The sequence below is a fragment of the Lissotriton vulgaris genome, chromosome 12 (genome assembly GCF_964263255.1).
Source record: "Lissotriton vulgaris chromosome 12, aLisVul1.2, whole genome shotgun sequence".
In the NCBI taxonomy this organism is placed as follows: Eukaryota; Metazoa; Chordata; class Amphibia; order Caudata; family Salamandridae; genus Lissotriton; species Lissotriton vulgaris.
The window spans coordinates 444,380,068-444,396,795 of NC_141700.1; the positions used below are offsets into that span (position 1 = coordinate 444,380,068).

The 16,728-nt window shown below is 37.1% G+C and overlaps 2 non-coding genes across 2 annotated transcripts; both read right to left on the reverse strand.

Moving 5' to 3' along the window:
• Window positions 1-12,046: 12,046 nt before the first annotated feature.
• Window positions 12,047-12,119, reverse strand: TRNAT-CGU (transfer RNA threonine (anticodon CGU)). Its single transcript has one exon. It is a non-coding gene; the product is annotated as a tRNA-Thr (tRNA).
• Window positions 12,120-12,556: 437 nt separating this feature from the next.
• TRNAT-AGU (transfer RNA threonine (anticodon AGU)) lies at window positions 12,557-12,630 on the reverse strand. Its single transcript has one exon. It is a non-coding gene; the product is annotated as a tRNA-Thr (tRNA).
• Between the last annotated feature and the right edge of the window lie 4,098 nt (window positions 12,631-16,728).

Sequence of the window (16,728 nt, forward strand, 5' to 3'; positions counted from 1 at the left end):
GTTTCTGTTTTAATTTCAACAAGGGGAAATGTACCAGGCCTCCGGGATCGTGTAAATTCAAACATGAGTGTAGTACGTGTGGGTCGTCCCATCCTGAGTCATCGTGCAGAGCCAGAACGGGTGAGAATGGGGGTAAGGGAGGCGCCAAACAGGTCTAAGCTAGGCCGAGGGGCGCCTTTACCAACCCCGATTGATACCTTGGCAATGATTCCCTGGCTCAGCGAATACCCGGATCGTACTTCTGCCGGGGTGCTGCGGAACGGTTTTACACATGGTTTCCGCATCCCGGTAGGGGACTTTCAGGGTGTAGGGATGTGCAAAAATCAACTTTCCGTTTTACAACATACATCTGTAGTGCAAGAAAAAATTCAGAAAGAGGTTAGCCGGGGACGGGTCGCCGGCCCGTTTAGTGAACCCCCGGTACCGGATTTAGTTTGTTCTCCGTTAGGGGTGGTCCCCAAGAAGGACCCGGGTGAGTTTCGTTTGATCCATAATCTGTCTGCTCCACATGGTCTTTCGGTGAACGACGCAATTGATCCAGAAGTTTGTTCGGTGCGATACGCATCTTTTGATGAGGCGGTAGCCATCTTGAATCGCCTGGGGCACGGGACGTTGATGGCGAAATCTGATATCGAGTCAGCGTTCCGGTTGCTCCCGGTACACCCAGACGATCAGCGTCTTCTGGGATTCGGGTTCCAGGGGTCATTTTACATGGATAGGTGTATGCCAATGGGATGTTCTATATCATGTGCTTACTTTGAGCAATTCAGTACTTTCCTGCAATGGGTGTTCACTGAGAAAACGGGTTTCCGAAATGTAATGCACTACCTTGACGACTTTCTGTTCCTTGGCCCCGCCGGTAATCCCGAATGTGCCCAGGCCTTAGCTGAATTCTGTGTGTTAATGGGTCATCTTGGCGTGCCATTGGCCTCGGGTAAAACTATGGGTCCCACGACTTGCCTCGAGTTTTTGGGGATCGAGTTGGACTCAAGGGAGGGGTGCTTCCGTTTACCGGCTAGCAAAGTGTCGAAATTCAGGGCGGCCCTCCAAGTATGTTTGAATGCATCCAAAGTTACACTGCATCAGTTGCAACAGTTAGTGGGAAAGTTGAACTTTGCCTTGAGGGTGATACCAATGGCTCGCCCCTTTTCCCGCTCAATTGCCCAAGCGATGGTTGGCCTAAAGGAGGGTCATCATCGCACAAGGTTATCGGCTGAGGTCCGCCAGGACATGCGGATTTGGTTAGCATTCTTGGCGGACTTCAATGGCCGAGTCGTCTGGAACAAGCCAGCCGTGTCCTCCGAAGAGCTTGGGCTATGGACGGATTCAGCAGGAAGCGTAGGTTTTGGCGCCATCTTCGGCACAAAATGGTCGGCACAAAAGTGGCCCTTATGGTGGCACGAGAAGGGGCTGACAAGTAACATCGCTTTCCTTGAACTATTTCCCATTCTAGTGGCCCTGAGAACCTGGCCAGAAGGGTTCAGAGATCATTCTGTTGTGTTCTGGTCCGACAATATGACCGTGGTAGAATGTATCAATAGTCAGGCAGCCCGTTGTAAATTGATTTTGAGGCTGCTCAAAGAAATTGTCTTACTGTGTATGCAACTGAACGTGGTATTCAGAGCAAAACATGTCCCAGGGGTGATGAATCAGGCCGCTGATGCACTGTCTCGTTTTCACATGCAGGCTTTCTCGGGTTTCCTTCCTTCAGCGGACCCGGAGCCGGCACCCTTCCCCGAAGCTCTCTGGTCTCTCGGTGCCCCGAACTTCGTCACCTCGTGGGAGAGAGTCTAGCACCCAGGACAAGGAAGGCATATGAAGGGGCGTTCCAGGCCTATTTAGCCTTTTTGGGGGCAGAGAGAGGGGGACTTTGGGGTCAGGAAGAGTTGGTAGTACTTTTTCTGATGTCCTTACGTAGGGCTGGGAAATCGGTGGCTACGGCCCAAAGGCATCGTGCCGCCATTTCCTTTGTTGCCAGGGCCCATGGCATCCTGGACCCAACAGCGTCTTTCACGGTACAGAAAGCGCTGCGTGGGTGGCAACGTCTAGAGGGTCGCAGAGTAGACGTAAGACGACCGATAGGTCTTGACAGGTTGTCCCTGTTACTGGCCACACTCCCTAACACATGCTCGTCCCCGTTCGAGACCTGTTTGTTCCGGACTGCATTTACGCTGGCATTTCACGGGGCTATGAGAGTTAGTGAGCTAGTTGCAAGGAACAAACAGGATGTGACGGGGGGCTTGTGCAGGGAACACGTTCAGATCAGGGGTGATGCGATGATTGTCTCCTTTCTCAGGTCCAAGACTGACCAAGATGGGAGAGGGGACTGCACGATCATTCGCAGGAACCCCGAGTCATCCATGTGTCCGGTACAGTGCTTAGAAGATTACCTAGCACGAAGGGTGGCATCATGGGGGGGGACGTTGTTGAGGCATGCAGACGCCACCCCGCTGACGAGGTTTCAGTTTCAGCGGGTGCATGCAATGGCCATTGCCGCAGCGGGCTTGGACCCGGGCGAATTTGGGACCCATTCCTTTCGAATAGGGGCTGCCACTGAAGCTACAGCCAGGGGTCTTAATGTAGAACAAGTGAAACGTGTGGGGCGCTGGTCCTCAAATTGTTATAAGAGGTACGTGCGATTGCACATGTTGTGAAGCTGTAATCATGTACTCACGCTTCTTGTCTTTTGTTTGTTTTCAGTTGCGCAAGCCTACGCGGCAGGGCGGACTGTGCAGTCGACCCAACACCAGGCCAACGGTCGCACGTCACCGGCTGTCAGGAAGGAGGTGTGGGTCGTGGGCCACTCATACGTGAGACGGGCCGCAGACGTATTCAAAGCAGGTGACATGATTCACGTACCTGGGGAATACGGGTACAGAGTGTCCTTCTACGGAAGGGGCGGTCTCTGTATTGACCAGTTTCAGAAGTTTTTTGAGGGTTTGTTAGAGCGGATGAGGTCACCGCCGTCCATAGTCATAGTGCATTTGGGGGGCAATGATTTGGTCACCACCGGTAGACGACTTCTCCTGGAGGCTATGCTTTCCACGGTAAGTTGGTTAGCGAGGAGAGTTCCGGGGTGCGTAATTGCGTGGTCTCATATGATCCCACGAAAAGTGTGGCGGGGGGCTATCTCGATCCCTGCTTTGAATCATTCTGTTAGAAAATTGAATAATAAAGTGAGTAGGTTGTTCCGTTCCAAGACATTGCATTCGATCTCGCATAGTTGTATTAATGATGATAGTATGTATCTGGGGGATGGTGTGCATTTGTCGAGGGTGGGGAATGAGTTACTCATAGGTGACTTCCTAGCTTGGTTAAAATCGTTAAAACATGACCTTTAGGTAGGAGTTTTGTGGGGGGTCCGGATAGCCGGTCAACTATCCGGACCTGTGGCGGTAAGGTCATGATCGGTGAGCACTAATTGGTAGATCCCTATGAGTGGGCGTCACCCAACACGGATGGGAGCGCTCGGGAGAGGTGGCCATTGGCCCCTCAATGGGGAGGCGGTCCCGTCTAAGGGCGGGTCGCCGGAAGTAAAGGAAAGGCGGTCAAGGCCCCTTCCTTTGTAGGAGGGGTTACAGCCCCCTCCTGGGGAATTTCCCGGGGCCAGGGTCATCTGCGACGGCAGATGCGGTAAGTTGTGTGGGGTGGGGAGAGGTCAACGATACCTTCTAGATACCACACACAAGTGTTCGAACGACCTTTAAATGGCGTCGAGTCTTAAGTGCCCCCGTCAAGTCAAGGGAAATTGTTAGTAGTTGCACTTGAGGTAAGCCTCTGTGCTGTCGCCCCTCCCAAGTGGGAGGGGTAAGTCTGGTTAGGGATCTTGACACCGGTTATGACCTTGCCGTTGGCCCTTAAACGTTAGGATGTACAATTTCAGTGTTCTTAGAGAATGTTTTGTAGGATGCTAGTTCGGCTAGGAGAACCTCTGTATTAGAGATTATGTTAAGGTTAGCCAAACATCGTAATGTGATAATGAAATTGTACATAACATGAAAACGTTTAATGTTTTAATTTTTTGTTTTAATAAATACGGCCGGGATGGTCACTCCATCCCACATCCAAAAACTTCAAGAACTGTTTCCGGTTTCCCTCCTTTTGGGGATTGTGTTGAGAGGGGGTGGCGGGTATCTCAGCCATATGGAAAGGGGCGACCACTCGGTCCCCCCGAACGTATGGCGGAGTGCCTCGATCCCCCCGGGAAGCCATTTTTTGGGCGGGAGGCGCGTCTCGGCTGGTATGCCCGAAGCGGCGTAGCCGGGGCGCGCCTTTTCCCGCCCTAGAGTGGGCTGGCCTAGACACCGACGCAGCCAGCCACGCCCTCGGGGCGGGCAGGGGCGGGTTTTCGCCCGCCCTGAAGACGGATAAAAAGAGACGCAAGACCGGAAGACGTCCTCTTGTTCTTGTGCTCCGAAGCTGCACCTCCTCGCTACACGTGAGCTCGGGACGGAACGAAGAGCCAATTTTGACCCACCCACCAGCCCCTGAGGACAGCAAGTTGTTGTGCAATAAAGTGATTTATAAGTTTGTTCTTTCCATTTCGTCTACAGGCTGGGACAGTATCAGTTTGTTGTTATTCATATTAAAGTATGGTGAATCTCGTTTAGGTTGTTACGATTAAAATGATTTGATGTAGTGTTGCAATTTTTTGCATGTTCTTTCGGTCGTAGCGACCAATGTTTTCATAGGTTTGAGTAAGAATTGTCGTATTTATTTTTGGTAGGCGGTAAGGTCATGATCGGTGAGCACTAATTGGTAGATCCCTATGAGTGGGCGTCACCCAACACGGATGGGAGCGCTCGGGAGAGGTGGCCATTGGCCCCTCAATGGGGAGGCGGTCCCGTCTAAGGGCGGGTCGCCGGAAGTAAAGGAAAGGCGGTCAAGGCCCCTTCCTTTGTAGGAGGGGTTACAGCCCCCTCCTGGGGAATTTCCCGGGGCCAGGGTCATCTGCGACGGCAGATGCGGTAAGTTGTGTGGGGTGGGGAGAGGTCAACGATACCTTCTAGATACCACACACAAGTGTTCGAACGACCTTTAAATGGCGTCGAGTCTTAAGTGCCCCCGTCAAGTCAAGGGAAATTGTTAGTAGTTGCACTTGAGGTAAGCCTCTGTGCTGTCGCCCCTCCCAAGTGGGAGGGGTAAGTCTGGTTAGGGATCTTGACACCGGTTATGACCTTGCCGTTGGCCCTTAAACGTTAGGATGTACAATTTCAGTGTTCTTAGAGAATGTTTTGTAGGATGCTAGTTCGGCTAGGAGAACCTCTGTATTAGAGATTATGTTAAGGTTAGCCAAACATCGTAATGTGATAATGAAATTGTACATAACATGAAAACGTTTAATGTTTTAATTTTTTGTTTTAATAAATACGGCCGGGATGGTCACTCCATCCCACATCCAAAAACTTCAAGAACTGTTTCCGGTTTCCCTCCTTTTGGGGATTGTGTTGAGAGGGGGTGGCGGGTATCTCAGCCATATAACCAGCTAAGCCACAGCACCCACTTGATTCTTAATTTTGAAACACTTTTCTTTATGGTGTTCAAGAGAATATTGCTTTTTCACTTTCATATTCTTTTCTAAGTTCACACACTTCTCTACTCATGAACTTAAGATGAATGAAGACTCTTCACTTATTCAAAAACACCTCTCTATTTTGAAGTTTACCCTACTCATATCATTTTAAAATATACCTTGCTGAAGAATGGATTAGTTGAATTCAACAATAGAGTGATCATTCACCTCTATCTTGTTCTTTGTCATTTTCTTTTCCCTATTTCAGTCAATGCATTCCTACAAAAATCTTCACAATACCAAGCATTTTATTTAATTTTTAAGATAACTTATTCTAAAGTTCATAGAACCAGATGTTTATACTTAAATTGTATTCAACACTTGTTTGATGAAAATTATTCGGAAAGCATGGAGAAAACAGTTAAATGCTGCTGAGATTTGAACTCAAGATTTCCTGTTTACGAGACAGGAGCTTTAACCACTAAGCCACAGCACCAACAGTAATAGTAAAAAATGCATAAAGAATTTATTGTTGATGATGAAAATGTGTTTTCTGCTATAAATTCTTCTTTATATGTATTGTAATCTTAAACATGAAAAGATACTCAATCACTACGCAAGGATTCATATGTTTTAATAAACAGGTACTCTTATAAAACCCAATTTCATTTCTTGAATTCTTTACAATTTTTTTTCATGAAGGTAATAATATTGCTCCAATCTAGGTAGACATTTCATCTACGTCTTTCTCATAGATATGTATTTTTTTCATTTTGCAATAACAGTATTCATTCTATAATCTTGAAAATACTTGGGTTTTTATAAGGTTTAAGATGATCTGTTCAACAGTAAGATGAGTCAGACTTTATATTTTAATTGTATCGGAATAAGACCTAATGAAAATGATTTGTTATATAACAATGAGAAAAGCAAGGCGCTGCTGAGATTTGAACTCAGGATCTCCTTTTTACTAAACAGGTGCTATGACCAGCTTAGCCACAGCACCCACTTGATTCTTTATTTTGAAACACTTTTCTTTATGGTGTTCAAGAGAATATTGCTTTTTCACTTTCATATTCTTTTCTAAGTTCACACACTTCTCTACTCAAACACTTAAGATGAATGAAGACTCTTCACTTATTCAAAAACACCTCTCTAATTTGAAGTTTACCCTATTCATATCATTTTAAAATATACCTTGCTGAAGAATGGATTAGTTGAATTCAACAATAGAGTGATCATTCACCTCTATCTTGTTCTTTGTCATTTTCTTTTCCCTATTTCAGTCAATGCATTCCTACAAAAATCTTCACAATACCAAGCATTTTATTTAATTTTTAAGATAACTTATTCTAAAGTTCATAGAACCAGATGTTTATACTTAAATTGTATTCAACACTTGTTTGATGAAAATTATTCGGAAAGCATGGAGAAAACACTTAAATGCTGCTGAGATTTGAACTCAAGATTTCCTGTTTACGAGACAGGAGCTTTAACCACTAAGCCACAGCACCAACGGTAATAGTAAAAAATGCATAAAGAATTTATTGTTGATGATGAAAATGTGTTTTCTGCTATAAATTCTTCTTTATATGTATTGTAATCTAAAACATGAAAAGATACTCAATCACTACGCAAGGATTCATATGTTTTAATAAACAGGTACTCTTATAAAACCCAATTTCATTTCTTGAATTCTTTACAATTTTTTTCATGAAGGTAATAATATTGCTCCAATCTAGGTAGACATTTCATCTACGTCTTTCTCATAGATATGTATTTTTTTCATTTTGCAATAACAGTATTCATTCTATAATCTTGAAAATACTTGGGTTTTTATAAGGTTTAAGATGATCTGTTCAACAGTAAGATGAATCAGACTTTATATTTTAATTGTATAGGAATAAGACCTAATGAAAATGATTTGTTATATAACAATGAGAAAAGCAAGGCACGGCTGAGAGTTGAACTCAGGATCTCCTGTTTACTAGACAGGCGCTTTAACCAGCTTAGCCACAGCACCCACTTGATTCTTAAATTTGAAACACTTTTCTTTATGGTGTTCAAGAGAATATTGCTTTTTCACTTTCATATTCTTTTCTAAGTTCACACACTTCTCTACTCAAACACTTAAGATGAATGAAGACTCTTCACTTATTCAAAAACACCTCTCTAATTTGAAGTTTACCCTATTCATATCATTTTAAAATATACTTTGCTGAAGAATGGATTAGTTGAATTCAACAATAGAGTGTTCAGTCACCTCTATCTTGTTCTTTGTCATTTTCTTTTCCCTATTTCAGTCAATGCATTCCTACAAAAATCTTCACAATACCAAGCATTTTATTCAATTTTTAAGATAACTTATGCTAAAGTTCATAGAACCAGATGTTTATACTTAAATTGTATTCAACACTTGTTTGATGAAAATTATTCGGAAAGCATGGAGAAAACAGTTAAATGCTGCTGAGCTTTGAACTCAGGATTTCTTGTTTACGAGACAGGCGCTTTAACCACTAAGCCACAGCACCAACGTTAATAGTAAGAAATGCATAAATAATTCATTGTTGATGATGAAAATGTGTTTCCTGCTATAAATTCTTCTTTATATGTATTGTAATCTTAAACACGAAAACATACTCAATCACTACGCAAGTATTAATATGTTTTAATAAACAGGTACTCTTATAAAACCCAATTTCATTTCTTGAATTCTTTAAAAAAAAATCATGAAGGTATTAATATTGCTCAAATCTATGTAGAAATTTCATCTACGTCTTTCTCATAGATATGCATTTTTTTCATTTGGCAATAACAGTATTCATTCTATAATCTTGAAAATACTTGTGTTTTTATAAGGTTTAAGATGATCTGTTCAACAGTAAGATGAATCAGACTTTTATATTTTAATTGTATCGGAATAAGACCTAATGAAAATGATTTGTTATATAACAATGAGAAAAGCAAGGCGCTGCTGAGATTTGAACTCAGGATCTCCTTTTTACTAAACAGGTGCTATAACCAGCTTAGCCACAGCACCCACTAGATTCTTTATTTTGAAACACTTTTCTTTATGGTGTTCAAGAGAATATTGCTTTTTCACTTTCATATTCTTTTCTAAGTTCACACACTTCTCTACTCAAACACTTAAGATGAATGAAGACTCTTCACTTATTCAAAAACACCTCTCTAATTTGAAGTTTACCCTATTCATATCATTTTAAAATATACCTTGCTGAAGAATAGATTAGTTGAATTCAACAATAGAGTGATCATTCACCTCTATCTTGTTCTTTGTCATTTTCTTTTCCCTATTTCAGTCAATGCATTCCTACAAGAATCTTCACAATACCAAGCATTTTATTTAATTTTTAAGATAACTTATTCTAAAGTTCATGGAACCAGATGTTTATTCTTAAATTGTATTCAACACTTGTTTGATGTAAATTATTCGGAAAGCATGGAGAAAACAGTTAGGTGATGCTGAGATTCGAACTCATGATTTCCTGTTTTACGAGACAGGCGCTTTAACCACTAAGCCACAGCACCAACGTTAATAGTAAAAAATGCATTAAATAATTCATTGTTGATGATGAAAATGTGTTTTTCTGCTATAAATTCTTCTTTATATGTATTGTAATCTTAAACACGAAAAGATACTCAATCACTACGCAAGGATTAATATGTTTTAATAAACAGGTACTCTTATAAAACCCAATTTCATTTCTTGAATTTTTTACAATTTTTTTTATGAAGGTATTAATATTGCTCAAATCTAGGTAGAAATTTCATCTACATCTTTCTCATAGATATATAATTTTTTCATTTTGCAATAACAGTATTCATTCTATAATCTTGAAAATACTTGGGTTTTTAGAAGGTTTAAGATGATCTGTTCAACAGTAAGATGAATCAGACTTTTATATTTTAATTGTATCGGAATAAGACCTAATGAAAATGATTTGTTATATACTAATGAGAAAAGCAAGGCGCTGCTGAGAGTTGAACTCAGGATCTCCTTTTTACTAAACAGGCGCTTTAACCAGCTAAGCCACAGCACCCACTTGATTCTTAATTTTGAAACACTTTTCTTTATGGTGTTCAAGAGAATATTGCTTTTTCACTTTCATATTCTCTTCTAAGTTCACACACTTCTCTACTCATGAACTTAAGATGAATGAAGACTCTTCACTTATTCAAAAACACCTCTCTAATTTGAAGTTTACCCTATTCATATCATTTTAAAATATACTTTGCTGAAGAATGGATTAGTTGAATTCAACAATAGAGTGATCAGTCACCTCTATCGTGTTCTTTGTCATTTTCTTTTCCCTATTTCAGTCAATGCATTCCTACAAAAATCTTCACAATACCAAGCATTTTATTCAATTTTTAAGATAACTTATGCTAAAGTTCATAGAACCAGATGTTTATACTTAAATTGTATTCAACACTTGTTTGATGAAAATTATTCGGAAAGCATGGAGAAAACAGTTAAATGCTGATGAGCTTTGAACTCAGGATTTCTTGTTTACGAGACAGGCGCTTTACCCACTAAGCCACAGCACCAACATTAATAGTAAGAAATGCATAAATAATTCATTGTTGATGATGAAAATGTGTTTCCTGCTATAAATTCTTCTTTATATGTATTGTAATCTTAAACACGAAAACATACTCAATCACTACGCAAGTATTAATATGTTTTAATAAACAGGTACTCTTATAAAACCCAATTTCATTTCTTGAATTCTTTAAAAGAAAAAATCATGAAGTTATTAATATTGCTCAAATCTAGGTAGAAATTTCATCTACGTCTTTCTCATAGATATGTATTTTTTTCATTTGGCAATAACAGTATTCATTCTATAATCTTGAAAATACTTGTGTTTTTATAAGGTTTAAGATGATCTGTTCAACAGTAAGATGAATCAGACTTTTATATTTTAATTGTATCGGAATAAGACCTAATGAAAATGATTTGTTATATAACAATGAGAAAAGCAAGGCGCTGCTGAGATTTGAACTCAGGATCTCCTTTTTACTAAACAGGTGCTATAACCAGCTTAGCCACAGCACCCTCTTGATTCTTTATTTTGAAACACTTTTCTTTATGGTGTTCAAGAGAATATTGCTTTTTCACTTTCATATTCTTTTCTAAGTTCACACACTTCTCTACTCAAACACTTAAGATGAATGAAGACTCTTCACTTATTCAAAAACACCTCTCTAATTTGAAGTTTACCCTATTCATATCATTTTAAAATATACCTTGCTGAAGAATGGATTAGTTGAATTCAACAATAGAGTGATCATTCACCTCTATCTTGTTCTTTGTCATTTTCTTTTCCCTATTTCAGTCAATGCATTCCTACAAAAATCTTCACAATACCAAGCATTTTATTTAATTTTTAAGATAACTTATTCTAAAGTTCATGGAACCAGATGTTTATTCTTAAATTGTATTCAACACTTGTTTGATGTAAATTATTCGGAAAGCATGGAGAAAACAGTTAGGTGATGCTGAGATTCGAACTCATGATTTCCTGTTTATGAGACAGGCGCTTTAACCACTAAGCCACAGCACCAACGTTAATAGTAAAAAATGCATAAATAATTCATTGTTGATGATGAAAATGTGTTTTCTGCTATAAATTCTTCTTTATATGTATTGTAATCTTAAAAACGAAAAGATACTCAATCACTACGCAAGGATTAATATGTTTTAATAAACAGGTACTCTTATAAAACCCAATTTCATTTCTTGAATTCTTTACAATTTTTTTTCATGAAGGTATTAATATTGCTCAAATCTAGGTAGAAATTTCATCTACGTCTTTCTCATAGATATATAATTTTTTAATTTTGCAATAACAGTATTCATTCTATAATCTTGAAAATACTTGGGTTTTTAGAAGGTTTAAGATGATCTGTTCAACAGTAAGATGAATCAGACTTTTATATTTTAATTGTATCGGAATAAGACCTAATGAAAATGATTTGTTATATAACAATGAGAAAAGCAAGGCGCTGCTGAGAGTTGAACTCAGGATCTCCTTTTTACTAAACAGGCGCTTTAACCAGCTAAGCCACAGCACCCACTTGATTCTTAATTTTGAAACACTTTTCTTTATGGTGTTCAAGAGAATATTGCTTTTTCACTTTCATATTCTCTTCTAAGTTCACACACTTCTCTACTCATGAACTTAAGATGAATGAACACTCTTCACTTATTCAAAAACACCTCTCTAATTTGAAGTTTACCCTATTCATATCATTTTAAAATATACCTTGCTGAAGAATGGATTAGTTGAATTCAACAATAGAGTGATCATTCACCTCTATCTTGTTCTTTGTCATTTTCTTTTCCCTATTTCAATCAATGCATTCCTACAAAAATCTTCACAATACCAAGTATTTTATTTAATTTTTAAGATAACTTATTCTAAAGTTCATAGAACCAGTTGTTTATTCTTAAATTGTATTCAACACTTGTTTGATGAAAATTATTCGGAAAGCATGAAGAAAACAGTTAAATGCTGCTGAGATTTGAACTCAGGATTTCCTGTTTACGAGACAGGAGCTTTAACCACTAAGCCACAGCACCAACGGTACTAGTAAAAAATGCATAAATAATTTATTGTTGATGATGAAAATGTAATTTCTGCTATAAATTCTTCTTTATATGTATTGTAATCTTAAACACGAAAAGATACTCAATCACTACGCAAGGATTCATATGTTTTAATAAACAGGTACTCTTATAAAACCCAATTTCATTTCTTGAATTCTTTACAATTTTTTTTCATGAAGGTAATAATATTGCTCCAATCTAGGTAGACATTTCATCTACGTCTTTCTAATAGATATGTATTTTTTTCATTTTGCAATAACAGTATTCATTCTATAATCTTGAAAATACTTGGGTTTTTATAAGGTTAAAGATGATCTGTTCAACAGTAAGATGAATCAGACTTTTATATTTTAATTGTATCGGAATAAGACCTAATGAAAATGATGTGTTATATAACAATGAGAAAAGCAAGGCACTGCTGAGAGTTGAACTCAGGATCTCCTGTTTACTAGACAGGCGCTTTAACCAGCTAAGCCACAGCACCCACTTGATTCTTAAATTTGAAACACTTTTCTTTATGGTGTTCAAGAGAATATTGCTTTTTCACTTTCATATTCTTTTCTAAGTTCAAACACTTCTCTACTCAAACACTTAAGATGAATGAAGACTCTTCACTTATTCAAAAACACCTCTCTAATTTGAAGTTTACCCGATTCATATCATTTTAAAATATACCTTGCTGAAGAATGGATTAGTTGAATTCAACAATAGAGTGATCATTCACCTCTATCTTGTTCTTTGTCATTTTCTTTTCCCTATTTCAGTCAATGCATTCCTACAAAAATCTTCACAATACCAAGCATTTTATTTAATTTTTAAGATAACTTATTCTAAAGTTCATAGAACCAGATGTTTATACTTAAATTGTATTCAACACTTGTTTGATGAAAATTATTCGGAAAGCATGGAGAAAACAGTTAAATGCTGCTGAGATTTGAACTCAAGATTTCCTGTTTACGAGACAGGAGCTTTAACCACTAAGCCACAGCACCAACGGTAATAGTAAAAAATGCATAAAGAATTTATTGTTGATGATGAAAATATGTTTTCTGCTATAAATTCTTCTTTATATGTATTGTAATCTTAAACATGAAAAGATACTCAATCACTACGCAAGGATTCATATGTTTTAATAAACATGTACTCTTATAAAACCCAATTTCATTTCTTGAATTCTTTACAATTTTTTTTCATGAAGGTAATAATATTGCCCCAATCTAGGTAGACATTTCATCTACGTCTTTCTCATAGATATGTATTTTTTTAATTTTGCAATAACAGTATTCATTCTATAATCTTGAAAATACTTGGGTTTTTATAAGGTTTAAGATGATCTGTTCAACAGTAAGATGAATCAGACTTTATATTTTAATTGTATAGGAATAAGACCTAATGAAAATGATTTGTTATATAACAATGAGAAAAGCAAGGCACGGCTGAGAGTTGAACTCAGGATCTCCTGTTAACTAGACAGGCGCTTTAACCAGCTAAGCCACAGCACCCACTTGATTCTTAAATTTGAAACACTTTTCTTTATGGTGTTCAAGAGAATATTGCTTTTTCACTTTCATATTCTTTTCTAAGTTCAAACACTTCTCTACTCAAACACTTAAGATGAATGAAGACTCTTCACTTATTCAAAAACACCTCTCTAATTTGAAGTTTACCCTATTCATATCATTTTAAAATATACCTTGCTGAAGAATGGATTAGTTGAATTCAACAATAGAGTGATCATTCACCTCTATCTTGTTCTTTGTCATTTTCTTTTCCCTATTTCAGTCAATGCATTCCTACAAAAATCTTCACAATACCAAGCATTTTATTTAATTTTTAAGATAACTTATTCTAAAGTTCATAGAACCAGATGTTTATACTTAAATTGTATTCAACACTTGTTTGATGAAAATGATTCGGAAAGCATGGAGAAAACAGTTAAATGCTGCTGAGATTTGAGCTCAAGATTTCCTGTTTACGAGACAGGAGCTTTAACCACTAAGCCACAGCACCAACGGTAATAGTAAAAAATGCATAAAGAATTTATTGTTGATGATGAAAATGTGTTTTCTGCTATAAATTCTTCTTTATATGTATTGTAATCTTAAACATGAAAAGATACTCAATCACTACGCAAGGATTCATATGTTTTAATAAACAGGTACTCTTATAAAACCCAATTTCATTTCTTGAATTCTTTACAATTTTTTTTCATGAAGGTAATAATATTGCTCCAATCTAGGTAGACATTTCATCTACGTCTTTCTCATAGATATGTATTTTTTTCATTTTGCAATAACAGTATTCATTCTATAATCTTGAAAATACTTGGGTTTTTATAAGGTTTAAGATGATCTGTTCAACAGTAAGATGAGTCAGACTTTATATTTTAATTGTATAGGAATAAGACCTAATGAAAATGATTTGTTATATAACAATGAGAAAAGCAAGGCACGGCTGAGAGTTGAACTCAGGATCTCCTGTTTACTAGACAGGCGCTTTAACCAGCTAAGCCACAGCACCCACTTGATTCTTAAATTTGAAACACTTTTCTTTATGGTGTTCAAGAGAATATTGCTTTTTCACTTTCATATTCTTTTCTAAGTTCACACACTTCTCTACTCAAACACTTAAGATGAATGAAGACTCTTCACTTATTCAAAAACACCTCTCTAATTTGAAGTTTACCCTATTCATATCATTTTAAAATATACTTTGCTGAAGAATGGATTAGTTGAATTCAACAATAGAGTGATCAGTCACCTCTATCGTGTTCTTTGTCATTTTCTTTTCCCTATTTCAGTCAATGCATTCCTACAAAAATCTTCACAATACCAAGCATTTTATTCAATTTTTAAGATAACTTATGCTAAAGTTCATAGAACCAGATGTTTATACTTAAATTGTATTCAACACTTGTTTGATGAAAATTATTCGGAAAGCATGGAGAAAACAGTTAAATGCTGCTGAGCTTTGAACTCAGGATTTCTTGTTTACGAGACAGGCGCTTTACCCACTAAGCCACAGCACCAACATTAATAGTAAGAAATGCATAAATAATTCATTGTTGATGATGAAAATGTGTTTCCTGCTATAAATTCTTCTTTATATGTATTGTAATCTTAAACACGAAAACATACTCAATCACTACGCAAGTATTAATATGTTTTAATAAACAGGTACTCTTATAAAACCCAATTTCATTTCTTGAATTCTTTAAAAGAAAAAATCATGAAGTTATTAATATTGCTCAAATCTAGGTAGAAATTTCATCTACGTCTTTCTCATAGATATGTATTTTTTTCATTTGGCAATAACAGTATTCATTCTATAATCTTGAAAATACTTGTGTTTTTATAAGGTTTAAGATGATCTGTTCAACAGTAAGATGAATCAGACTTTTATATTTTAATTGTATCGGAATAAGACCTAATGAAAATGATTTGTTATATAACAATGAGAAAAGCAAGGCGCTGCTGAGATTTGAACTCAGGATCTCCTTTTTACTAAACAGGTGCTATAACCAGCTTAGCCACAGCACCCTCTTGATTCTTTATTTTGAAACACTTTTCTTTATGGTGTTCAAGAGAATATTGCTTTTTCACTTTCATATTCTTTTCTAAGTTCACACACTTCTCTACTCAAACACTTAAGATGAATGAAGACTCTTCACTTATTCAAAAACACCTCTCTAATTTGAAGTTTACCCTATTCATATCATTTTAAAATATACCTTGCTGAAGAATGGATTAGTTGAATTCAACAATAGAGTGATCATTCACCTCTATCTTGTTCTTTGTCATTTTCTTTTCCCTATTTCAGTCAATGCATTCCTACAAAAATCTTCACAATACCAAGCATTTTATTTAATTTTTAAGATAACTTATTCTAAAGTTCATGGAACCAGATGTTTATTCTTAAATTGTATTCAACACTTGTTTGATGTAAATTATTCGGAAAGCATGGAGAAAACAGTTAGGTGATGCTGAGATTCGAACTCATGATTTCCTGTTTATGAGACAGGCGCTTTAACCACTAAGCCACAGCACCAACGTTAATAGTAAAAAATGCATAAATAATTCATTGTTGATGATGAAAATGTGTTTTCTGCTATAAATTCTTCTTTATATGTATTGTAATCTTAAAAACGAAAAGATACTCAATCACTACGCAAGGATTAATATGTTTTAATAAACAGGTACTCTTATAAAACCCAATTTCATTTCTTGAATTCTTTACAATTTTTTTTCATGAAGGTATTAATATTGCTCAAATCTAGGTAGAAATTTCATCTACGTCTTTCTCATAGATATATAATTTTTTAATTTTGCAATAACAGTATTCATTCTATAATCTTGAAAATACTTGGGTTTTTAGAAGGTTTAAGATGATCTGTTCAACAGTAAGATGAATCAGACTTTTATATTTTAATTGTATCGGAATAAGACCTAATGAAAATGATTTGTTATATAACAATGAGAAAAGCAAGGCGCTGCTGAGAGTTGAACTCAGGATCTCCTTTTTACTAAACAGGCGCTTTAACCAGCTAAGCCACAGCACCCACTTGATTCTTAATTTTGAAACA